Source organism: Canis lupus, chromosome X (assembly GCF_003254725.2).
Source record: "Canis lupus dingo isolate Sandy chromosome X, ASM325472v2, whole genome shotgun sequence".
NCBI classification, from domain to species: Eukaryota; Metazoa; Chordata; class Mammalia; order Carnivora; family Canidae; genus Canis; species Canis lupus.
In genome coordinates, this window is record NC_064281.1 from 2,258,593 (window position 1) to 2,285,123 (window position 26,531).

Consider the following 26,531-nt stretch of genomic DNA (forward strand, 5'->3'; position numbering starts at 1 on the left):
AAGGAAAAGGCCAGGAGAAAATACAGGAGAGTGGCCCTGTCTACACACCAAGCAGAGAGATCTCACCAGAACCCAGCCTTGCCCATGCCTGGATCTCTGATTTCCAGCCTCCAGGATTAGGAGAAAGGAATGTCTGTTGTTTAAGAGTCTCTTAATGGGGGAATCTGTGGGATTTGGCCATGGCAGCCTTAATGGACTCAGACACAAGGGATGAGAGTCATATCCTGTGGCATCTGAAATGTGCTCATGTCATCACTGGGGAAGAAGAAAGTGAGTGAAGTCCACGTGAGATTATTTAAGCACTCAACATCATTAGACGTGGTGGATGAGATCAGGATCAGTGTGGGAACCGGCAGGTTTCACTCACCAAGATCTCTGTTGAAGGCTAACTTATCATGACATCTTCGGGGCCCAAGGAGAGAAGCTGCATGTGTTATGCTCCAACATTGGGAAACTATATAGTTACGATGAATGGGTACTTCTAGTGTGGCATGTGGTGCCTCAACTGTACCCAGAGCTTCATTATTTCCAGACTGGGAGTCATCCAGGAAGGACCCTGTTATGACATCCAAGGCGTGTTCCCAAAGTGAGTCGATGCCATTTACAAAAGTTACTTTATGTTAAGAATGAAAATGACCAGGCTTTTGAGGATTTGGGGTTACTGGCTCTGAGTTAGCACACATCCTCCATGGCTCAGAACACTTTTCTTGAAACTGAGAAGGGGATTTTTCAGGGAAGGGGTTCATTTAAATGGAGTCATGATACAAATCCTTGTCATTGGTCTAAGCCACTATGTCACTATTTCTTCTGTTTCTCAACATATGTATTTTGAGTCCATATACTTAATACCTAGCAGGGACCTCAACATAGCTTTTTACATTCAAGTCAGGGTTATAATAGCAGGACCTGTCAGGTAATCTCTTTTTACCAAAACCGTAAACCCACCCAACAACCCAGTAAGTTCCTGGGAAATACTGGAGATGAGTGCTGTCTTTAGAGTCTGTCAATAATGTATGGATAGTATTCCTTACTGTGTGCTTGTTATGAACTGAATTGCGCCCACCCAAAACTCACATGTTGAGGCCTTCACCCATAGGACCTCAGCATGAGACTGAATTTGGAGGCGGAATCTTTGTAGAGGGGATTAAGGTAAAATGAGGTCACTAGGATGGGCCCTGATCCCATAAAAAGAGGGGATGAGGACAAGATACACATAGAGGGGCAGCCACGTGAGGACATGGGAGAATATGGGGTTTACACACCCAGGAAAGAGGAGGCCACAGGAGAAACCACCCTCAGCCCTGCCTGGATCTCAGACTCCCAGCCTCCAATACTGTGAAAAATAAATGGCTGTGGTTTAAGCCCCCCTATCTGTGGTATTGTGTTATGGAAGCCCTAGCAAACTAAATCAAGCCAATATAAGGAGTCTCTTGGGCTTGACTGGAAGCTGGAGGGTTGTAGAGATTTCATGGATCATGGAGAGCTTACTCATATGGTGGTGCTAATTTCTTTGCTGTTCCACACGTGGTTAACATCAACTCTGGAACCTGGAAGCACCCATGGATATGGCAAATGCTTTTGTGTCACTTTTCTTATCATCAAAGGTCAACTGTCAGAAGGAGACAGTTCAAGAAGCAGGGATGTAACAGGAGACGCCATGTATTATGCCAACTTCCATCAAGGAGCCATCTTCAGTGGAGGAGTCTGTGATGACCATGCTACGTCAGGAGACAGGCTCATCCTTGCACCCAGTTTTGATTACATCGTGCCGATAGCACCTGCTAAGCAAGAAGCAACTACCTTGAAGGGCTTGGAGGAGAAATGTTAGCCAAGGATAGTAGAAGAATATCACACACAAATTAAGAGATTGGCCACTCTTATGAAATTTTTGTGGGGTCTGCTGGCTGTGACTTGTCGGAGCATTTCATCCAAATTGGAAGAAGAGGTATTTTCCAGCCCTCCTTTGGGGTATTCAAACATACTGTGTTTCAGTGCTTCCAAAGAGACCACATTAAGGAGAGGAATTTTAGCAGCTCGGGGGAAGCAGCCATGCTACTTGGCCTTGAGGACCCAATAGCACCTGTAGAGTTTGCTTAATCAGAACCTGATGGGAGCATCTACACGAGGACAAGAGTCAAGTTCTCAAGGTTATGAACTAAGTCTCCCTCTGCACAGAGCCAGCCTTTCAATGAAAACCAGCTTCAGAGCTGCTTTTTGAGTCCCAGCAAATAGAAAGAGAGGCTCAGTTAGAACTTAGTGACTACACAACCCAAGGTCCCCATCCTGAACTGCCCATGCCCACCACCATGGAGTTGGTGTGGGCATCAGCCTTTGGTCATAATTGGGACTGAGCTTTCACAGTTCCTGAGGGTGGAAGCAGGACCTAAATATGAAGGATCCTTGGTCTGACAGTCTGCGATTCCCATTCTGTTGCACTGCCTGTTCTTCTGAAACCTATACCTAGTGGCCTCATGGGGTGGGTGGGGGTTCCCATGACCATTTGATGGTGGAGGCATAATGGCCGCCTGGTTTACTGATGACTCTACCGGAGGTGTTGGCACCAGTAGAAGCAAATAGCTGCAGACTTATGGGCCATTGGTGGTTTCAGATGCCTAAAATGGGGAGGGAGACTAAAGGAGGAAACTAAGGTCACCAGTGAGAAAATTTTCGAGGTGTATCCCTTGGGGTCCACTTGCTGAGGAAGAGAGTTGGCTACAATGATGGATGAACTACCTTTACTGATACCTCTCTTTCCATTTCCCCTGCAACTTTGCATGGGGTATTGGTAGGGTTTCTGTCTCCACCGCAACTTTGTGAGGGCCTTTGAAAGGGTAACCCCACCATTTAGGTCATTTAGGAGATGAACGTGAGCTTGCCACTTAAGTAGAGGAGGGACAGACAAAATCCAGAGAGGTTCTCAGTGATGAGTGAGATTCTGACTATTCTCAAGTCGGGGAAGATATTATGTTAGGTGATCAGGGTTGGTCATTGCTGTTTGGGGCTCACTGATACGAAAGGCGGTTTGTAACAAAATAGAGCAGCCCAAGGAAAGTTCTCAGGTAGACGCTGCCCACCGGCCCATCCTTCATAAGCCCAATATTTTCCCAGATGACCTGCCTCTTTCGAAGTCTCGAGATCCCACCTCCTCTTGTGGGTAGGTGCCGCCATTTGCCCCATATCTCAAGCAGATGCATACGGTACCTGGAAGGTGCAGTAAACAACATGAGTGGAAGAACCATAAAGAACTGTTCAATTTTGGGTTGGGGTGTTCGTTTTTTCTTGGGAAGCTGAGGCAAGGTGTTTTTCTTTGTGTTTAAAAGTAATTTGGTGGCAAGTGCCCTAAGGGGTGGTTAACCGTCTCCTCTGGCCTGATCCTTTCTGTGTGATCTTACTGCTGTGTCTACCTTCTCAGATATTCAGGGAGACACTTACTACCATGTGAGAGCCGTTTTTAAAATTATCCTGGGACTGAGTCTAATGTGGACATGAAAATGTCTAGCAGTTTGTCCAATACTTCTTATTAGAGTAGAACTCTGATATTATTGAATCCATGAAGATGTGTAAATGGTGGCAATAAGCTTCGGAGATATTCCTCCTGTCGTAGGCCAAAGGAAGCATCTAAGGTATACGATCACACGTTTCTACTGATGTCATGAAAGGCACTATAATGCAAGAAAGATCTAGAGGCCTATTGTGAAGGAACGGTGGTTTAATGTCTCAAAGGATAATAGTAATAAAGAAGGTAAGAGGGAAGGAGTACATGGGAAGTAAGAGGGAATCTCTGAAGGGCGAGTACAGAAGGTCCAAGTGGCTTCCACTGAGAGCCTCTCTGGTTGGGAGACAGAGCGTGCATCACCAGGCAAAGCAGCTGAGAATTGCACACAGAGCTGTAGGGCCCGTTGCAATGATGAAAGAGAAAACTTTCGACATAATCCGCCTGCAGGAGCTCCGACCGCACACAGACAGGGCAGGCGTTAAGAGTGAGAGGCAACAGAAACTAATGCTTGTGGACTTGTGTCTCCAAAGCGATAAACAAAACCAGCCTTCTGCACACAAAGCAAAGCGTCACGAGGGGTTTTGCAAGGAAGCAGAGATAAGCGCTTGTCCCCTCTCCATAGACAGCAGATGCCAGAGTTTGTTTAGAAGAGCGGCGGGGAGGGAAGTCAAGTAAACACTCTCTCTTACAGAAATGCATATGATAGCAACAGGAACGTGGGAAGGTCTGCAGGAATGAAGACAGACTGACAGCCCGCATGGACCCGGCCGTTCACAGAGAAGCTAGGAGTAAATACTCTAACCAGAAAAGAACCTGAAATTCCTAAAGCCACCAGGTGAGCAGAACATACGTAGGGGAACGTGAACACATTCTAAGTGTCCAGCTCAGTGGCTCATGCTGAAACCCAAGCTAACCACTACAGGAATAGGTAGGGCAGTGTATGCTCCACATGAAGGTGGGTTATAGGTGGGTTAGCCAGGGCGCACCTGTCACTCAGAAAGAAGGGTGATGCCCTCCTCAAGGGTTGGTTAGAATACCTAAAGCTCAGGGCACCTGTACGAACGTAGACCTGGTGCCAAATACAAGTCCTCCCCTTCCAGGCATGGGGCAGCATGCCGAAGAGAAGTAGCTCTTCCCTTCTTGGGTATTTGCAAATGGTGCCCAGCGTTGGGCAACTCTCATTCTGGTGACTGACACTCAGAGGTGCCAGGGATGGAAAACCCAGGATGGGTGCTGTGCACTGGACGGGCTATGTGATGACTCCGAAGTACGCCTGATGGCAGCGCAAGCATGAGCATCAAGGCTACACAGGCTTCTGTCCTCAACTCGGCTTGCAAGCACCCAGTTCTGATTCTCCTCCACCCACATAGCTTCCTACAAGGAGTCCAAGGGATCAAGAACCTGCACTCCATTTTAGAACCCGCTCTGAGTATCTGGGACCCTGGAAATTTCTGTTGCAATGGCTCTGCCTGCATCCACATTCAGGGCTTGTATCTTATTTCATGAGCCACACACCCAACAGAATTACTGGGCTTCCAGGTGATTGTGAGCCTGTTGTAGGGGTGAATGGAGCATGGACACCCACGGAGGGCAGGGCTGGAACATGGTGTATGTGAGGGGGGTGGATGGAGCATACACGCCCATGGAGGGCAGGGCTGGGATATGGCATATGTAAAGGGGGTAGATGGAGTATGGATGCCCATGGGGGGCAGTGCTGGAACATGGTGTATGTGAGGGGGTGGATGGAGTATGGATGCCCAGGGGGGCAGGACTGGAACATGGTGTATGTGATGGGGGTGGATGGAGTATGGATGCCCATGGAGGCAGGGCTGGGATATAGTGAATGTGAAGGGGGCGGATGGAGTATGGATGCCCAAGGGGGGCAGGACTGGAACATGGTGTATGTGAGGAGGGTGGATGGAGTATAGATGCCCATGGAGGGCAGGGCTGGGATATGGCATATGTGAGGGGGTGGATGGAGTATGGATGCCGATTGGGGGGGCAGGGCTGGACATGGTGTATGTGAGGGGTGTGGATGGAGGATGGACGCCCATGGGGGGTGGGGCTGGAACATGGCGTATGTGAAGGGGATGGATGGAGTATGGGATACTGAAGAAGTGAAGAGCCAGAACTAGAGGTGGAAAGAAATCAGGCCGGTCTCAGGCACAAGACCCTTAGCCCACCCCCTGCCCCATACGTGTTGAGAACTTTGAGCCTGTCCTCCAGGCTGTTATAAACTACATCATCTTAAAATACGAAAAGCAAAGACACAGATACACGTTACCAATTTTTAAAACTTTGACTTTATAATATCTCACTCTAAAATATTTAGGCAGTTTCCTTGCAAAAGTAAAAGGCAGGTGTGCTCAGGATCTAGGTCCAAGACCTGCTCTCGGTGCAGACCCAAGATCTCTGCTCCATCGTTCTTGCTCAGTCGTACGTGCCTCGTTGAACTTACTGGAACAGAGTAGAAACAGTATTGGAAAGATAATGGGGAGGTCAAGAAAGTGGATCCATAAAGAGATGGGAATACGGTCGTCGTATGTTATATGGTGTGAGGCTGCGTTTTGTCATGTATGTTGTGGAACACACGTCCTGATGTACGTATGTGATTATTTGAAGATGCATTTTGCATTCAAATATCCAAAGAGAGGTGGAAACGTAAGGGAAAAACGTGATGATTAATGCAGATTAGGGGATTCATATAGCTTCTGGGCCAAGAGCTAGAGAAGAGTTTTTTTGTTTTGTTTTTTTGTTTGTTTGTTTGTTTGTTTGCAGGAAAATCATGTGGAGGGAATAGAAAAACTTTTCATTTATGACATTATAGGGAGATGCTGGTAGTGTTTTCCTGCAACGGATGAAGAAACCCAGGGCTGCCCAGGAGAGATAACTTTATACATAACCGGAGATCGACTCGGGGAAAGATGTCGAGGCTCGGAAGAAGAGAAACGCATTGGTTCAGAACAGAACGGAGCAAATCAGCGATCGCGGGTGAGTTTTCCTCTTCCGTGTGTTCATGGTCGAGGGAAAATGAGCACCGTGAAGGAAGGCTGAGAAAAGCAAAATATGAAGGGACACCGGTCAGGTAAAGAGATGATGTTCCCATAGGTGAAGCACAGGCCAACAAGAAGGCTGGACCGGGGCGGTCCGGAGTGAGCTTTGCCGCATTTTTGTTCTGCCTCCATGTGCGACTGTGATGTTGACCAAGAGTGGGCATCTCCTGAGGTTGGTGAGACACAGACACAGACACAGACACAGACACAGACACAGACACAGACACAGTGGGGTCAACAGGAAATAAGGACGCGTGATCACAGTTACATAGTTTAAGGCTCCTTGCATGACGACTCAGAAAATGAATGTGTGAACATAAGTGAGTTTGATACGATTTAGGGGGGGAAGAAAATGCGGCCCACGCCCTATGACTCAGGGGAGTGGTAGGGGTAGGGGTGGAAATTAAGGATTTCATGATCCGTCGAATGTCCAAAGCATGAGCACCACGTGGGTGGATGAGAAATGGTGTCCCTTGGTTGGATAGCGGGGACGCATTAATGAACGACCTGGCTTCGTATGGCGAAGAAGGGTTTGTGTTGAGGTCAACCACCCTTCCCAAGATCACTGAGTGGAAATCCATTAATAAATACGCTCAGGAATACGCTTGGGTACCATTTTTGACATTTCAGTAGACAAAGAGATCAAGCCCTGTCTTTAGGACGCGGCACTTTCTTAAATCCCAGCCCTTGCGACATTTCCGTTTGGTAAGAAACCCAAGGGTTCAGGTGGATTTTCCGTGTCTTGGACATGAGGGGAGTAAAAAAGTGAGTGAAGCAGATTTCAGGCAATATTGACATCAGTTGTTCAAAGCACTTCAGCCTTTTTGTTTTTTTGTTTTTCTCTTCCCAGATAGCAAACAGCATTAAATAATGCATTATGAGCTAAAGGAATGTCACGGAAAGCTTCGGGATCTTTCAAGGCTCAGTGGTTGCTCATCCAATTTCTTTCTACCTTGGCCGAGCGACAGTCCGGCTCATTATTTTCCCGCATGTCCCTGTTATCTTCTGATAGGCAAAACAATTTATTTTTAAACAAAGGTCAAACAAATTATCAGCTTTGGACTTTTCTGGTCAAGCAGAACATTCACGCGGCGGCACAGAGACGTCGCACAACAACTCGAAGGCAAAATATTTGGGGGCCAGGTGGAAACGGTATGTCTGCTGAAAAGGGTAGCATGCTTCTAATGACATATCGGATCGTTTTTAAATATGTGTAGTCTGCGGTTTCGTAAAGGTCAGGCATCAAATAGGGCCAATGTTTGGAGCCACTTATCCACGCGTGTCTGCAGAAGAATAGGATGTGGATGGATGAAGGCAGCTTCAGGATGGCTCATGGCATACCTGTGGGCTCAACATCCTTGTCCCCTGCGGCAAGACACCTGTCAGCCCAGGATCCCTGTCCCCTGAGGCAAGACACCTGTCTGGTCCATTTTGTCACATCCTTAAAGGGTTTCGGAAGACACGAGGGAATGAACAGGTGCGGATGATCACCCGCCCAGATACACCTGACACACACACACTGGCTGTCTCTAGTAAGATGCATCAAATTGCAAAAAAAAAAAAAAAAATGCATCAAGTTGCTCATCGGCGCCTAAATCCCCAACAACACAAATGGACCATCCACAGCCAGTAAGAACCCACCTCTGATTTTGCTTTTTTTATTTTTATTTTTTGCCTGCCATTGGCATTTGGATGTCTCTGCATCTTTTTTTTTTTTTTTTTTTTGTATCTGCATCTTTTTGAGAGTTCCTAGATAATCCTTCTTTTTCTTCACCAGGAGGTAAATAACACTTTCTTCAATATCTGCGTTGTTTTGAGTGATGCTGCCAAATAACACTGGTTATTATTAGTTGTCTTTCAATCTGGGAAGAAGAGAAAGAGGTTTTTAAAGACACTTAAAAACTCATATCCACTATTTTTTTTTCATATCGACTATTTTTAATAACACTTGCATTATTTAGAAATGTACAGGCTGGGATGCCTGGGTGGCTCAGTGGTTTAGCACCTGCCTTTGGCCCAGGGCGCGATCCTGGAGTCCCAGGATCGAGTCCCACGTCGGGCTCCCTGCATTGGAGCCTGCTTCCCCCTCTGCCTGTGTCTCTGCCTCTCTCTCTCTCTCTATGTCTATCATAAATAAATAGAATCTTTTTTTTTTTTTTAAGATTCTCAACATCATTAGCCGTTAGGGAAATGCAAATCAAAACTACAATGAAATACCACTTCACACCCACTAGGACGGCTAGACAAAACATAGACATCATATTATAGATCAAACTAGTGTTGGTAGGATGTGGAGAAATTAGAACTTTCACATATTGATGGTAGAAATGTAAAATGGTGCAGTATTGTGGAAGACAGTTGAGTGGTTCCCCGAGAAGTTAAACACAGAGGGGCCTGGCTGGCTCAGTCCGTGCATGTGACTTTTGATCTCGGGGTCATGAGATCGAATCCCTTGTAGGGCTCCATGCTGGGCGTGGAACCTGCTTAGGATTTCTCTCTCCTTCTGTCCCTCACCACCGCCCAGTGGTTTTCTTTTCTGAAACAGGAGGGGAAACTGGTTGTATTGGACTCACTGTGGGACAGGTTGGTCCCCCACATGGCACCATCCCAGGGTGTTTGAAGAGCAGTTTTAAGCCGGAGCAGCTTTCACCTTAAGTGCTAGCACGAATGCCTGCTGTCCATTTCCACTGCAGTCTTTCGTTGTGTCTGCTCTGTGGGTCGGAGCGCTTAATTTTCACCTTGGCCATTGTAATAACTCTCCACTATTTTCTCACTACAAACATCCATTTGCTCCGCAAGTATTTCTTCAACCTCATGCTCTTAGCTGGAGGCCATGCTAGGAGCTGGGGACTAGAGCAAAGCAGAACCTGCCCCCACCTCCTGGAGCTGGTGGTCTGGGAGGAAATGCAGACGAACCGAGTCATTGTCAAATCCTGTAATGCACAGTATCAATAAATAAAATCTTAAAAAAAAGAAAGAAATGTACAGCCTATATATATGCAAAAGAAAGAAATCACAAATTACTATTTGGGGTCCTTCATATAGGGAAGGTATGCAACATGCACATTCATTTAAATCTGAATCATATCATTTATTTCATTGGATGATTGTTGTATGATTTAGTTAATTATTATGGTTTTTTGGCACATTTAGGTGGATTTTTCTTTGTTTTTCACTTTTATTTAAATCACGCTAAGGGTGGCTCAGTGGTTTAGTGCCTGCCTTTGGCCAGGGCATGATCGTGGGGTCCCGGGATCGAGTCCCACATCGGGCTCCCTGCATGGAGCCTGCTTCTCCCTCTGCCTGTGTCTCTGTCTCTCTCTCTCTCTGTGTCTTTCATGAATAAATAAATAAAAATCTTTTAAAAATTATTAAAAAAATAAATCATGCTAATAACAAGGCAAACAGAACTATATATGTATGTGGGGAGTCTAAATCCTATCTAGTGCTTTTCTTAGACTCCATTCCCGTGAGCACTGTTGTGGGAATAAAAAAATCACAGTGTTTATTTGGAAGTAGTGTATGATTCAGACAACTATTTTCTTAATTGTCCCTTATAACCAAATTGTGGTTATCCTAGTAATTTAAGAATGGTTGATGACTCACAAATACATGAACATGACTCAATCCAGTGGGAGAGTAGAGGGCAAAGTTTTGTTTTGTTTTTTTTTTTTTTTGTTTGGTATTTTTTTGTATTTAAAAAAAACATTTAATAAATCTTAATAATTCATGATAAAAAAAAACTGTTAGCAAACTCTTTTCTTTTTTTTTTTTTTTTTAAAGAGCCCCTTTGACCTGATAAAGTCCATCTTTCAAAAATAGACAATTACTCCTAAGGAAAGTTTTTTCATATCACCAGAACTGAGTTTTGCCTGTAAAATGAGGTTGTTGTATTGGGCCAGTTTTAGCTGGAAAATATGATAAATGTGTTATCTCACATGCTTTCACGATCGGCATTTTTCTACCAGAACAACACAGGCTAAACTGCAGGTATGAGTGTCTTCTGGATGCTGTAACAAAGGACCACAGACTAGGTGAGCCTAAAACAGTGTGAATCCATAATCCCTTGGCTCTGGAGACCAGAGGTCTGAGGTCTACATGGGGCAGGACCACTGAGATCAATGGGTTCCAGGGAGGGTCCCTCCTGCCCTCCTGTCTGGGGCCCCAGGCGTCCCTGGGCTGGTGGCCACATCCCTCCCGTGTCTGTCTCCATCCTCACGTGGATGTGTCTCCTCTTGTGCATCTTATCAAAACACCTGTCATTGGGTTTAAGGCCACCCTGATCTGGGATGGTCTCATCTCCAGATCCTTCACTTAATCACATTTGCAAAGACCCTATTTCCAAATAAAGTTGTATTTGAAGTACTGGGGGTTAGGACTTCAACATATCTTTTTTCCCCTCCCCATGAGGGACATAATCTAATCCATCACACTGTTGTGAAGAGATGTGGAAGAGGGTTTTCCTGTTGGCCAATTGAGCAGAGAAAAAGAATGGAGGGCAAGCAGATTGGTTTGGAAATGACCTGAATCTGCCTTCAGCATCTCTCCTACATGTGATGGGCCAGAAATGAATGTCACGGCCATGTCTGGAACCAAAGGAGGCTGAGGACGCTTTTCTGTGCACAGTCCCATGTCCAAAAACATCCATGGAAGATGTTCTTCTCAAAGGAAAGCGTGATGGATAAATTGCACTTCCACCCAGCTCTCTCCCCACAGACTGTGTGAAGAAAGATAAAACCCCAAAAATACGTGAACTGATTTTTAAGGTCTGCAATTACAGCATCAAGCTGGCATCTTTCAAAACTGCATCTGAGGGCGGGTCACTTTCTTGGCCCAGAGTTTTCCAGAATCAGTATTCTGAAATGCTGCGGCATTCTTCTAATGGATTCATCTATTTTGACTAGCTCGTTTATTTTACGGTCTGATCAATCTATTGATTCTTCCCTATTGTCACCTCCAACAAAATGGCAGGAGAAGCAAAGTCTTGGCTTTCACATTCTTTATAAAGTCAGCGGAATTGCAAAATCTGTGTTTTCACCTTTGCTAGAGCAGAGGAGGAACATTCCAGAGCTTGACAGAAAATTAGGCCAGAGGCAGTAATTTGTGTGTTCGGATTCTTTGGCCTTTTGGCCTCAGATTATAGGTTTGTGAAAGCAAACAAAAAATAAGGACTACATTCTGGTTTTCTTTAATATTGACTTTATTAGTATGCTGTATTTAAAAAGTAGTCTTTACATTAAGTGGATTATTTCATAAACGGGAAATAGGGACCTCAGGATACTTAGTTAATGTGCTATATTTTGTATTATTTTTCCTTAAAGTCTTAAGTTCTCATTTGATTAAAATATATATTCCAGGGACGGCTGGGTGACTCAAGGGTTGAGCGTCTGCCTTTGGCTCAGGGCCTGATCCCGGAGTCCGGGATCGAGTCCCACATCGGGCTCCTGCCTGGAGCCTGCTTCTCCCTCTGCCTGTGTCTCTGCCTCTCTCTCTCTGTCCTTCATGAATAAATAAAAGAAAATCTTTAAAAAATATATATTCCAAAGAGAGGGGACTATTAGTCCTTTCAGAAGGAATGAGAATTATATGTATATATATCTCTAACATGATATATATGATGTATATATAAATATACAGTGCAATGATACATTATACATAAAACTATATATTTCATACAATTATATATTTATATACACATATACTATATTTTATATTAATATAATATGTTACATATTTTACATAATCTAGTAACATATTATAATATACATACATATATATACTCTTGAATAATATATAAAATATTTTGAAATACCTCCACTTCATATTATAGTGATGTAGTAACATAATATATTATAATATACATACATATACATACTCTTGAATAATATATAAAATATTTTTTTTAAAGATTTTATTTATTTATTCATGATAGTCACAGAGAGAGAGAGAGAGAGAGAGAGAGAGAGGCAGAGACACAGGCAGAGGGAGAAGCGGGCTCCATGCAGGGAGCCCGATGTGGGATTCGATCCCGGGTCTCCAGGATCGCGCCCTGGGCCAAAGGCAGGCGCCAAACCGCTGCGCCACCCAGGGATCCCTAAAATATTTTAAAATGCATCCACTAGTTCTTCATATTACACTATACGGCAGCATTCGACACCGTTGTAGAATTTATGAGATTCTGTCTTCCATGCCCAAATCTCTTAATGTTAATCTACATTTGTGTAACACTTTAAAATTCTCACTACTCTCCTATTCCAGATTTGAGTGTCACAAGAAAACCTGTGAACTATCCAGGCCTATGACTATCATTCTTCTTTAACAAGTTGGAAACTTGTGGCCAGGTTTTTTTTTTTTTTTTTTTTTTTTTCCCCAAGATGAAACAGTCACTAAAATGACAAGTCTTGTCTCCTAAATGCTGCAAGTTTGCTATTTTGTTTTTATTTTTTTTTTTATAGTCTTAATCTTTCAAGTGATCTTTTTGGAAAACATCCATCCAGAATGCCTTTGAAAGCCAGTTATCATCGTCTTGCTCTTGTGTTTGGTTTTCTTTGTCATGACCAAGTTAAATGCCTAACAGGTGACTCTAGGAGGAGGCATCTGCAAGAGAGCCTGGAAGCCATCCCGAGTGCCAGGGTTGGAATTCCAGCCGTGGCAGCTGGGGTCCCACCAGGATGAACCACAGTTTGAGGGCTGTGGGCGATGACCTCAAATCAGGAGGATAAAAGCCTGTAACAAAACATGGAATTGCGACAGGATGCCTGGGATGATACACACAGGGTCCTTAGAAGGCAGATGAGCATGTGGGAATTCACTCAAGGATGGGATTATTTGATCTTGGCACAGAAATGGCATGCTAGTGAGTTTAACCAGAAGAGCCTCTGAACAAAATAGCAACAACTGGACATTATCTCCATAGAGAGTAGTCCTGTGTGTGTGTGGATGCATACAAGGTCATCTTTTTATGGAACTGGTGCAAGAAAGGTCTTTGCAAGCCGTGGGTAAGGAGCAGTGGGGTGTGTGTGTATCTGTGACCACAGGTCCCTGAACGCTGATTTCAACCTGAATTCTCAGAAATAAGTTTCAGCCCCATCGTTCGCCAAGTCATTAGGGATGAACCAGGAGTCTACCAGTTGGCATAAAAGGATATTGGGGATGGCTGGGAGGTTTCTAAGATTTATGGAGATGGGAGTTAAGGACGTGATGTGATGGAATGAGCACTGGATGTCGATGAATCACTGACCTCTACCTCTGAAACCAATAACACATTATATACGAATTAATTGAATTTAAAGTAAATTTTTAAAGATTAAAAAAAAAAGATTTATGGAGATAAAAGATTTTCGGAGATACAAAAAATCAGGTGTGTTACCCATACCTGATGTTTTGTATTTAAAATGAAGTCCTTCTCATAAACAGGTGGTGCTGTGCTGTGCTTGAATGCGAGACTTCATTCTCATATTTAGTGTATGTGTGAATGAGGTTGTATAGAAACAGTGTTGGTATTTAGTTTCTTAATGTCTTATTTCTTAAAATTTCTACCAACAATCACTCCAGCAGTAGACGATGACTACCACTACTCAAATGTTATGGCTGGAATTGTGTCTTCCCGAAGATTCACGTTGTCAAGTCCTAAGCTCCAAGACCTCAGAATGTGGCCATATTTGGAGATACAGTCTTCTAAAGAGGAGTTAAGGTAAAATGAGGTCATTAAGGTGACTCTAATCCAACACAATTGGGGTTCTTATAAGAGGGGATGAGGACATAGACACACATTGAGGGACACTCACAGGAGGACACAGGAAGAACATGGTGTCTACACCCCAGGAGGAACCAGGCTCAGCCCCACCCTGGATCTCAGACTCTCAGCCTTTCTCCCAGGACTCAGAGAGAAGGTGTATCTCTAATAAAGGGTTTTATATGTTTATGCATTAAATAAAAAAAATGTTTCCACTAGCATTCTGATTCATTTAATAAAAATGAATGTAAAGAGAAAAGTAAAAGACGTTCTGGATAGATTGTACCATGCATGAATGAGGCTTTTTGCGTGGCTTTGTTTTGCATTTTTAATGGGGTTGTTTTTATTATTATTGAGATGTAAGAGTTCTTTATAAATTCTGCCTATAAGTCCCTCATCAGATCCGTGATTTGCAAATAGTTTGCGAGGTTTAAACAGCTCCAAAGTCTAGAAAATACTTCAGCCCTATTTCTGTGTCTAATTTAAACTGTAGTGAGCCATATAGTTTCTATTTAGCTATGGCTGAACTTTTCTGAACCCAATTGGTCTCCTGAAAGCACCACATTTTCCATAGATTTGCAGAGGTCTTGGACTGACCTTGGGGTTAAAGTCTGCCATTGGATATATAGATCCTCCTCCTACCACGTTACAAATGAGAACAGAGAACAAGCAACACCACCGAAATATTTTTGTGATTTTTAAACATTCTCCTAAAAGGCTCTGATAGCTGTCAAAATGTTTTAAAAGATGCCATATTTTCTGTAAACTAGACTTAGTACATCTAAGAGAATGAGGCTGGATAACACTGATTTAGCAAATGATTGAAGGGTTGTTGGTATATGTATACATCAGATGTATATACAGTATATATTGCACCACTATATATACTGTTTTCACATTTAGCAAATGTTTGAAGAATTGTTAGTATATATATCTCTGGGGATGCCTGGGTGGCTCAGTGCTTGAGTGTCTGTCTTCAGTTCAGGGCATGATCCCCAGGTCCTGGGATCGAGTCCTGCGTCGGGCTCCCTGCATGGAGCCTGCTTCTCCCTCTGCCTGTGTCTCTGCCTCTCTCTCTCTCTATGTCTCTGATGAAAAAATAAATTAAAAAATTTAAAAATATATATGTATATCTGATATAGTACATATATAGTGTGATATGTAACAATTACATTATAGTATATGTACCATTGTGTATTATATGTAATTATTTTAGACTACTGTATATACTAATGTGCTACAATATAAAACATGTAAAATACATACAATATAATATATTCTGTGTAATCATTTTATATTATACTACTATATACACTATATATACCAATGTACTACTATATATAATATGTAAAGTACACGTAACATGTATAAAATGCATACATAATATACTTAATATCTATATTATATATAGTACATTAATTATTCCTGCTCCTAAACTCTATTAAATATTTAAACAAAGTTGCCTGTGCAGTTAAAAGGTTGTATAGGATTTATGCTACGAGTGGAATGTCGATAAGAAATGTACTTTGTTACTTGAGAACTTGGGAATATGTTTTCTTTGTTTTGTTTTGTTTTTTTTGAGGGGGGAGAATATGTTTATTTCCCATTCTGTCCAATACTTTTTGAGAGCAGAACACATTTTTGAAAGGAATAATTGAGTAAAATATGGATATTACCATCCTATTTTTATTGTTCCTTAGTAATAACTAAAGACTCTTGTGACCAGAGGCATTTATTTTTTTGTTGTTGTTATTTTTAATTTTATTATTTTTTAAAGATTTTAAATGATTGCTCCACCCAATGTGGGGCTCAAATTCACAACCCCAAGATCAAAAACCACCCACTCTTCTGACTGAAGCAGCCAAGTGCCTCCCAGAGGCATGTAAAAAAATTTGTTCTGGTGACATTTTTAGAGATCTTGGTATTCTGAGCTGCACTACACACTGCTCTAGCTGTAGGAAAATTTGCAACAAATGAATAGTTGATAGAAATTACAAAGCTATGAATGTGATTTTGTCATGCGGGTGTTGAGCCTCTATGCAAAGGAGATACTAACATCTTTGCACATTGTTTACTGTGGCTTTACTCAGAATCACTGAAAGCTGGCACCAACTCAGCTACCCCTCAGCTGGGGAACACACAAGGACGTGCAGTGTATCTGTACAACACAACCAGACAGGGTGACAAAATCCTGGGGCCATAGGCAACAAGACGGATGTGTCTCAGATGAGTGAAAGAAGCCACAATCCGAAGGCTGCAAAGTGTATAAATCCATGTGCAGGACATTTGGGAAAAGACAAAAGCATAGGGAAGGCAGTGATGTCAGGACCAGAGGTGTGGGGAAGGTCTAACCTAGAAGGGTGAAGATGCATATTGTGGGGGCATGAGAAGGTTGCATATCTCGGTGCTGGAGGTGGGTACATGTCTGTATGCATTTGCCAAAATAGTCAGGTTTACAGTGCCTGCTGTGTGTCTTAAAAAAGAAAATCTGAAAACTTTTGTAGGAAAAATGCTCGTGAGTGAAGCAAAGACAAGAGGAAGAGGTGACAGGTCAGCGAGAGCTAGTTTCAACTATAAGTCATTTAGAAGAGTCTAGATATTTGCGTTAGTATAATAGACATGTACAAAACATGCCACGTATTAGTATAATATTTGTATATATATTATGCTACGTATATACCATATAGGTATGGTAAAAGTAATGGTTACAGTAAATGGTCTGCAGAAACCAGAAAGAGGAAGAGCTATTTTCAGTGTTCTTGCTAGGTTGCAAATTTTTTCTTTTTTTTTTTTTTTAAGATTTTATTAATTTGAGAGATAGAGAAAGCATGTGAGAGAGAGCACAGGAGCAGAGGGAGGGCCAGGGAGAGATATAGAGGCAGACTCTCTGCTGAGCAGGGAGCCTGACTTGGGGCTCAATCCCAGGACCCTGAGATCATGACCTGAGCTGAGGGTAGATGCTTAACCCACTGAGCCACCCAGGTGTCCCATAGGTTGCAAATTTCTGAATGCAGATGTCAACATACCTGGGCGACTCTATCAAAAATCTTCAAGTTTAACATCCGTAAAACATCTATTAATTGGAAAATGGGACCCAAAGGCACACTTCTGGTATAAATTGATAGGAACAAAAAAAATAATAAATTGATATGAACACTGCAAAAAAAAGAAGAAAAAAAGAAAGAAAATTAACACTTCAGAAATATTGGAGAATCCATGCCTGTTTAATGATCTATAGGTAGGTTAAAAGTTCTCCACAAACTAAGAAAGAATGAAGGCTGATTAGCTGGGAGTTGGGTCCTTTAAGATGGTAAAGGAAAATACTGGATATTGCCATTTACAGTTGTAGTCTTGTGGAAATAGTATGAGTAGACATTCGACAAGTGATCACGAGTTTTCCTTGTCTGCACTGTCTCCATGCAGTAACCAAAAGGGACCTCAGCATCTTCCTAACCAACTCCAAAAAAAAAAATAATAATAATAATAAAAATAAAATAAAATAAAGAAAAGAAAAAAAGTAAATGCCACCAACTATAATGCAACGAAGTGATACATTTTTAATATCAGAGAAAAATAGAAACTGAAAGACCCTCTGTGCTTGGGAAGCTCATAGCCCCATCTGAAATAACTGTCAGGTTAACCATTAAAACTGTGATTATAGTTTCAGTCAATTAGGGAAAGAACAATAGAGACGATCACTCACGGAAAGCTCTGTGGTGAGGGTCAAAGTGTTCCGGGAAATACCAGCAGCTTTGAGTCATGTATTAGGAATCAGAAATGAATGGGAAAAAAAAAAAAAAAAAGAGTGAAATCCCCAGGCCTTGCACTTGAAGAAGAGTTAAAGACAAGGAAAAACACACACACACACACACACACACACACACACACAAAGACGGATTTACGCAAATAAAGAAAATGAGAACATGATGCTTTAAGTCTCGAGTGAGAAGATTTAGTTTCTCCATGCATGCTGCGACCAAATCCTGAGACAGTGAGCTCCTGATGCTACTGTTCTTGCATTCTGTGGTGATTACTGTGTGCACAGGGATGATTCTCCAGTGGCTGGTTGGCATGGGTTCGAGTCCGAGAGCAGCAGGTGGATCTGGGCGACGTGTGTGTAGAATCTAGAGTGGGTTTCGTGTGCTGTAAATCTTGGCTTCACCAACCATTAGATGTGGACAGCTCCTGGTATTACAGGACTTTGTGTTCTTGTGCAAAAAAAAAAAAAAAAAGAAAAGAAAAAGAAAAAAAAAAGAAAAGAAAAAGAAAAAAAAAAATTGGGAATACTGACAGCACGAGCCCGCAAACTCCCCTATGTGTCAGCACGTCCGGAGGACAAGCGAAAGCACAGCGAGAGGTCGGTCAAGGTGGAATATTAGCACATGATTTGAAAAGTTCCTATTCCTGAACACCGGCCCTCTTCGATAGTTTTGCAAAGACGTCCTGTGGGTGTCAGGGGCGCAGATGAAGAGGATTTTCCAGGCAACGGAAAATCCCCCGGCTGAATGGCGTTTGACAAGTCAAATACCGTGCAGAGGAGAAATGAGACTTATACAGCCTGCAGACCAGAGCTGAGCGTGATTTAAGGAGAAGCATAAAAGCCTGGCCCCTGTTTTTACAGTGGGAATTAACAGAAAGAAACAGGCTTAACAGGATTGCCCACGGAAGGCTGTGACTTCCAACCCGGAGGTAAGGAAGAAGCGCATTTTCTCGGCCGCATCGTGTCAGGTGATGCTGCAAATATTCATCTCCAGCCTGCAGGCTGCTTGAAAGTCTGAATGAAATAAACTTTTTATACGACTTTCCTTTTCCAAGTGGTCCTGTGAACGTATGATCTCCGGAAATAGGTTCTATAAAATAAACCACGTAAGGTTTGCTACTTGGCAAAACGTTGTAGACGATATTTTGCCAATTTTGTCCACATTGGCGAAAAAAGCATCGGAAGTCACTGGACGGAAGTTAAAGATTAGGAAGGGGCTGAGATCATTGTAGTTGCATAGAAGAAGGAAGCAATATCTAACAGTGAAATAATGGGAAGTAATGCATGCCAAAGTCGTTTTGACGCAACTGCATTTTTGACAAAAGGTTGCATTTTTCTCGAAAGTGAATGTTACAAAGTAGACTATGGTACAAAATAAAGTGGGTGGTTGAGAATCCTTGCAATTGGAAAATGGGCTTTTCATGGGGTCATATTGTGGGCATGATGCATGCCTCAAAATAACTGCGACTCTTGTGAAATAGTTTTTAAAAGTGATGCTCACGTTTGCAGTTGTGATAGGAGCTCCCGGATTTGCTGTCCTGACCTGCTCTCTCTTCTGTAGCAGGTGTCCCACGGTTTGTGATTTTAGTTTTTCTCTTTCGGAAAGGAACCGAGTTTTTGAGAAGTAGATGAGTCACGTCGTTTAAGGCTATTTATTTATTGCAATTAAAGAAAGAATCAGGGGCACCTCATTGGCTCAGTGGGTGAAGCATGCAACGCTTGATCTCTAGGTTGTGAGTTTGAGCCCCATCCTGGGTGCAGAGAAGACTTAAAAATAAAATCTTTCTAAACCATAAATTTTTTTTTAAAAATCCCAGAACAGCAAGAATATTGTAAGATATATTAATATAAAACAGATTTGGGGGCACCTGGCTGGCTCAGCAGTTGAGCATCTGCCTTTGGTTCAGGACATGAGCCCAGGGTCCTGGAATCGAGTACCGCATCAGGCTCCCTGCAAGGAGCCTGCTTCTCCCTCTGCCTGGGTCTCTGCTTCTCTCTTTCTCATGAAGAAATAAATAAAAATCTCAAAAAAAAAAAAAAGCACAAAACACATTTCTAGCAAGTATGTTGTAAATCATTCAATTCAACAGTATTTCTATTAAGATGTAACCAGACCCACCGGGATGGCCATAACCAGTAAAATGGAAAATAACAAGTATTTCCAGGGTTGGGAACACTGTAACTTTTGGATACTGTTGGCAGAGATGTAAAGTAGGTCAGCTGCTGCGGAAAACCGTTTAGCCTTTCCTGGAAATGTTAAACCTCTGGTGGTAGGATAACCCGGCAACCGCAGGACTGTGTTCGTGCCCAGGGAGACCTGGGAACAGGTACCAACCAGAACTTGGATGAGCATGTATTCAGAAGCAGCAATATTCATGATATTCCAAACCCTGGAAACCACCCAAATGCCCGTGGCTGGCTGACAGCATCCACCAAATGTGGTCTGTACACACAGAAGAAGGAATGAAGCTCTGACACCTGCCACCATATGCAAGGCCCCTGAGTATGGGATGCTCAGTGAGAGAACTCACAAGGCCAAGGATACCCAGTGTGTGACCTCATTGATATAAAAGATGCAGAACTTGTAAAAAATCCACAGGGATGCACAGCAGATTCATGATCGCCAGGGGCTGGGGAGGGGGATGGGATGGCTGCTAATGGAGATGAGGTCTTTTTGGGGGGTGACAAATTTTGGAACCACATAGAGGTGGTGGTGGCAAGACAGCATGGGCAGGGGGAGGAGCAGAGGGAGAGGAAGAAGCAGACTCTCCGCATAGCAGGGATGCTGACCCGGGGCTCCATCCCAGGACCCCGAGACTATGACCTGAGCCAAAGGCAGATGCTTATCCCACTGAGCCACCCAGGTGTCCCTAAAATAACACATTTTTAAAAAACAGGTCAAAAAATTAAATTAAAAAACATGTCATGCAAAAGGTCTTGGATGATTTTACTCTGCTTTCCCTCTTATTTTAATTTTTTTTTTTAGATTTTATTTTATTTATTCATGAGGACAGAGATAGAGAGAGAGGCAGAGACACAGGCAGAGGGAGAAGCAAGCTCCATGCAGGGAGCCTGACGTGGGATTCGATCCCGGGTCTCCAGGATCATGCCCTGGGCCTAAGGCAGGTAGGTGCTAACCCGCTGAGCCACCCACGGATCCCAGTACGTTTAAATATAAGAGTGAATTCAATAATAAGGAAATATTTTCCAGCAGCAGAAAAAAAAAAAAAAATAGAGCAGAGACAACTCTTTCTTACCAGTAAAGCCGCTGCTTTTAAGGGAACACCATCCCTCGGAGAGAGGTCAGGAAAATATTATTTGGGGGATCGCTTCGCTTTCAGCTCAGAAAGCAGAGGTTGGCGGTTGTCGCAGGAGGACGTGGGCTCAGCCATCGGCCCGATGGAGGAGAATCCCAGATTCCCCCTTTGGAGCTGAGATGTCGATGAATAGCTGGTGATAGGAGGATAAACGAGAAGCTGATGCCTTTGGACACACACGCCTGCTGGGGGTTATTAAAATTCCCACCACAGTTCCCATTCCTCTGCTGACAGACGAGTCAGCAGGGAGGGCTCGTGGAAAACACGGCCAATGGGGCCACGCGGCGGCACAGACCGGCCTGTGGCGGGTTAGGGATGGCCTTCACCTCGGCGCTGCTGGCAATTCCAATGGGAGCCTCACGATGGCAAATAAGTGTGCTGGGGATTTGCCCGCTGGAGATATTAACCCACTAACACCGTGGCCCTGCCAGTCAATGCAATGAATCAGTGGCAAATTCCCCCAGCGACGGATGTTGTTCACTCCCAAACTCCTTGTGTCCACAGCAGATGGAAATGCTTAGTGAACCTGGGCCAGGTACGATGCCTTTACCGCCGGCCGGGTCTGAAGTCTTTACAGAGATGCGCGTGTTGCTGCCAAACGGTGACCCGGCTGAGTCCCAGAAAATGAAGATGTGGGAACCCCAGAAGGTGCGTAAACACCCTTTCAAAGAAACAGATGGATCTGCTCTGTGCAAATGATCGATTTCTGTGCCTGCACCCATTTCCAATTTGACCCCATTTAGCAGGACCAGAAGTGGTTAGGTATGTTTTCCAGCAATTTTGATGTTGATGGTCCTTATCAGGGCATGAAATTTTTTTTTAAGATTTTAATTATTTATTCATGAGAGACACAGAGAGAGAGGCAGAGACACAGGCAGAGGGAGAAGCAGGCTCCATGCAGGGAGCCCGATGTGGGACTTGATCCCGGGACCTCAGGATCAGGCCCTGTGCGGAAGGCAGATGCTCAACGGCTGAGCCACCCAGGGATCCCCAGCGGATGAAATTTAATGGTAGATTAACTCCACATGTATACACAAGAGGGATCAGGCAGGATTCAAAGTGTCATTATGTGGAAACAGTGTAGGGAATCTGTTCAGCTCTTGCAAACTTGTTACATTTTTCTACCTGGGAACTCAGACCATGTGACCCCCTCACTCCTACTATGTTGTATTTTCAGAACTGCAACATATGCACAAAGTTTTTGTTTTATCTAGTTGCTTTGTCTAGGGAGGGATTTCACAATGTGCAATTAACCTTCCAGAGGTCAAGTTTCGCCCCCCACCCTCCTGGGTGGAAAAAAAAACAGGAAAGAAGCAAAGAGTAACCTGGGCCTCTGATTTGGTCGTGCACACAGGAGAGAAAATCATTCTTATCAACAGCGAAGTTTGCTTTTCTGGTTGCGTGACTTTTGATCCATCCTAAGGCTCGGTGGGAAATTCCGACAATGTGAATTGAGCAGGGTTCCGGAAAACCCACACATCACATGGTGGCAGATTTTTATGTTTATTTTTATTTTTTTTTTTTGCGTGACCTTCCCACTTGATTCAGGGATCAAAGCATGTTAAAAAGCCTATTTTGCACATAACTAAATATTCCAAATATGAAGATCTAAATAAGTAAGTGGATGAATAGAAAATATAAGCTTAGACATTTGCAAAATGTTTGCAGGGATGCATAAGGTGTAACACATCGCTGGACTCCAGACATGGGATCTACGGATCTACGGGACTATCCCCAAGGTTTTTCGAGAACTTGTCCTAAATTTAATAAATTTAATTGCTCTGTAAAATAGATTCTTGCCATTACAAATGCAAAGCACACAATCAGATTCTCACACAATCATTCTTCTTGTCTTGACTCTATGAGGCATGATTCTCTACCTCAAATTTACATGTATGCTGCATACATGGTAGTTTGTTTTTTCATTTTTAAAAAGATTTTATGTATTTATTTCAGAGAGACAGCATGAGCATGGGCTGCTCAATTCACATTGTCGGAATTTCCCACCGAGCCATAGGATGGACATCCATGCAGGAGACACAGTTAAAACCCATTTTTTTTCATTCAATGGTGAGTAACATGATGTAGATGTGTAATGTCTAGTTTTGTGACTTTATATGGATTCTCGGCTATTCCCTCTGTTCCCCTAAAATGTGAGGCTGACTTTGTTTCCCAGCCAAAGGAATTCTGGAACATTGGTACCTTCTATGCCCACTGCCACTCACCTGCTTGTTTTTCTGTTTTTATTGGAGATGGATAAGATTTTCTTTAGCTTGCATCAATACATACTATCCAGTCACTGGAATAAGATCAATGGTATACATATATGGACAGACAAATTGATAAAAGTGGAGAAAAGCAGAAGGCTTTTCTGCCCCAAGAAAGGATGATTTATGAAGCAGACTGGTGGGTAGGGCTGGGAGCTGGGGTGCAGTAGAGGGTTTGAATTCACAGCAGATCCTGCAAATTGGGATATTCAAGAGGGTAGAACTGTCCCAGTGGATAACGAGGGCAGAGAATGGGATGATCATTTCCAGCCTCTTGCTGGGAACATAGAATGTTTACAGTTGCTTGTGGAATCTGTGCTTTCCTAACAAATAAATAAATAAATAAAATGAATAACAGCATGAATCGATGGATTACGGAGCACATCCTGTGTGCACGACACTCTCCTTCATGCTATGGTTGATATAGCAGAGTTATGAGGCATGTTTTCAGGGCAAACAACACTTTGGTTCTGGCTCAGGGAAATCAATTGGTATAACTCATGTGGAAAGAGCAAAAATGAAGAGAATAGAAACTGTTAAGGAACATGTAGGAGTCGAAAACACATGGAGACCGCAGGGAGGGAGCAAGTGATATAAGCCCATAATTATGGGGAAGCATGGAGGATGTAGGGTTTGCAGGACACCCAAGAGGAAAGAGGATGGGGTATTCCAAAGGAGGTCAATGTGTGCAGTTGTCAGGATGGGACAGCGTGCGGTGTCACCATACAAGTGAGATTGGTCAATCCAAGAACGAGTTTCCTGTCAGGTTGAATGGAAGTCTGGGTGACGCGTGTCCCGTTGGAAATGTTGTATTTGTTGATTGGGGCGATGGAAGGTGATGTCACCTGGAGATGCTCTAGACTCCGGAATCACTCCATTAATGGAGAGCGTCATTTTGAGCCAAAGGACAGGACATCATTCAAAATGGAGACACAAGATGCCAGCAAACTGAATTTAAATAAAATTTTAAAAAATGGGTAGACGTACCATACACATTTTAATTGAACCAAAAACACACCAACACATCTTTTTGAAAGAGCTGAGGCATTTCGGGCTGGTTGCTACTTGGAATTTGGGGTGGGGTTTTTCTTCGTATGTCACTGCCATGATACATTTTTATTTTATTTCGTTTTATATTATTTTATTTTATTTTTTTTTTAAATTTTATTTATTTATTTATTCATAGAGATGCAGAGAGAGAGAGAGACAGAGACACAGGCAGAGGGAGAAGCAGGCTCCATGCAGAGAGCCTGACGTGGGACTCCATCCCGGGACTCCAGGATCATGCCCTCGGCTGCAGGCGGCGCTAAACCGCTGCGCCACCGGGGCTGCCCTATTTTATTTATTTAATTTACTTTTTTCTCATGATCTATTTTATACATTTTTAAGAAGCTCCCTGAAAGCCAGGTGGCTTTGGAATACCCCCAACCTACCGCGTTCTGTTAATAAAATCAAAACTATTGTAAAAATGCATGCATATCAAGCATCTTGTTTTTTGTTTTGTTTTGTTTTGCAGCATCAAACCTGTGGATGACTATTCTGTTCTTGGATTGAACATTTCTGTCAGATTCCCTACAAAGTCCATCTCCTTGCTTGCTCCTGGTGTGCAAGCCACACTCTTGGTGTATTTCTCCTGTTCTCCTGGCCTTATCATGTCATGAGTCCTTGGGGCTCTTCCATTCTGGAATAGGTACTCTCCTTTCATTCACAGAAATGTGTTTTTCTCTAATGACTCAATATTTATAAATGCAATTTCTCCTCTGACGTCTGGTCGTGAGTGGTTGACAGTCTCTGCAATGTCTCCATTTTTATTTCTCAAAGGCAGCCGGCATCACCAAGTCCCCCAAACCTAGGGTTCTTCTTTTTTCCCTGTTTGATTGACAGCTGCCACCTGCTCTTGCTCCTTTGTCTTCTTAACAGTCAAATATATGCAAAGACCAAAAATGAACTCTGACCGTGTGCAAAAGCTAATTAGGAAGGGATCGCCGGTCTACTTGTTAAACACCGAATTACAAACGTTCTGTAAGCAAACATAGGAGCAAAACGGTGACCTCCATGTAGGCAAAGATGCTTTAGATAGCACAGCAAATGCATGATTCATGCAAACCGGAGAGAAAAAAAAATGATACCAGGTGGGGGGGCTTCATTAAAATTTCTTAAATGTCACTTTCAAAATCACATTTTATGAATGTGAACAGGCAAGCTGCGTACCGACAGATCCTATTTGTATGTCATGGGGCCAATATCTTTTTTCTTTTTTAAAAAAATTTTATTTATTTATTTATTTATTTATTTATTTATTTATTCATTTATTTATTTATTATTTTAAGATTTACTTATTTTAGAAAAAGAGAGCTTGCAAGCAGTGGGAAGGGCAAAGGCAGAGGGAGAGAGAGAATCTCCAGGAGACTCCCTCTAAGCAGAGTCCAACGTGGCGCTTGATCCCAGGACCCCGAGATCATGACCTGAGCTAAAATCAAGAGTCCGATGCCCACCCCAAACCTTTTAAAAAAGATTTACTCATTTATTTGGGGGGCCAGGAGCTTTTTAAGATGCCCTGGCACTATTTTAACACTGACCTAACAGGAAGAGCTGACTGTGGGGACATGGGCATCCCTCTTCTGCTGGACAGGTGCATTCACCTGCACACACTGGGTATGGACTGCACCAGTGAAGCAAGGTCTGGCGACTCTCAGGTACATAGTGTTTATTTTCTATAAAAAACATACAGAACTAGGGCACCTAGATGGGTCAGTTGGTGAACCATCTGTCTTTGGCTCAGGTCATGATCTCTGGGTCCTGGGATCAAGCCTCAGGTCACACTTTGTGCTCAGTGGAGAGTCTGCTTCTCTCTCTGCCCCTCACGCCCCACTTGTGTTCACTCAAATAAATACATAATATCT

The 26,531-nt window shown here is 43.1% G+C and overlaps 1 long non-coding RNA gene across 3 annotated transcripts; it reads left to right on the forward strand.

Annotated features, from left to right (window-relative positions):
* On the forward strand, window positions 1-25,381 carry LOC112652254 (uncharacterized). 3 transcript variants are annotated; one of them, XR_003131311.3, is made up of 6 exons: window positions 1-586; window positions 6,324-6,487; window positions 14,104-14,242; window positions 21,866-22,009; window positions 23,318-23,431; window positions 25,145-25,381. It is a non-coding gene; the product is annotated as an uncharacterized LOC112652254 (long non-coding RNA). The 3 variants fall into 3 exon arrangements; XR_003131316.3 differs by having other exon boundaries at window positions 21,869-22,009; XR_003131313.3 differs by having other exon boundaries at window positions 14,107-14,242.
* The last annotated feature ends 1,150 nt before the right edge of the window (window positions 25,382-26,531 follow it).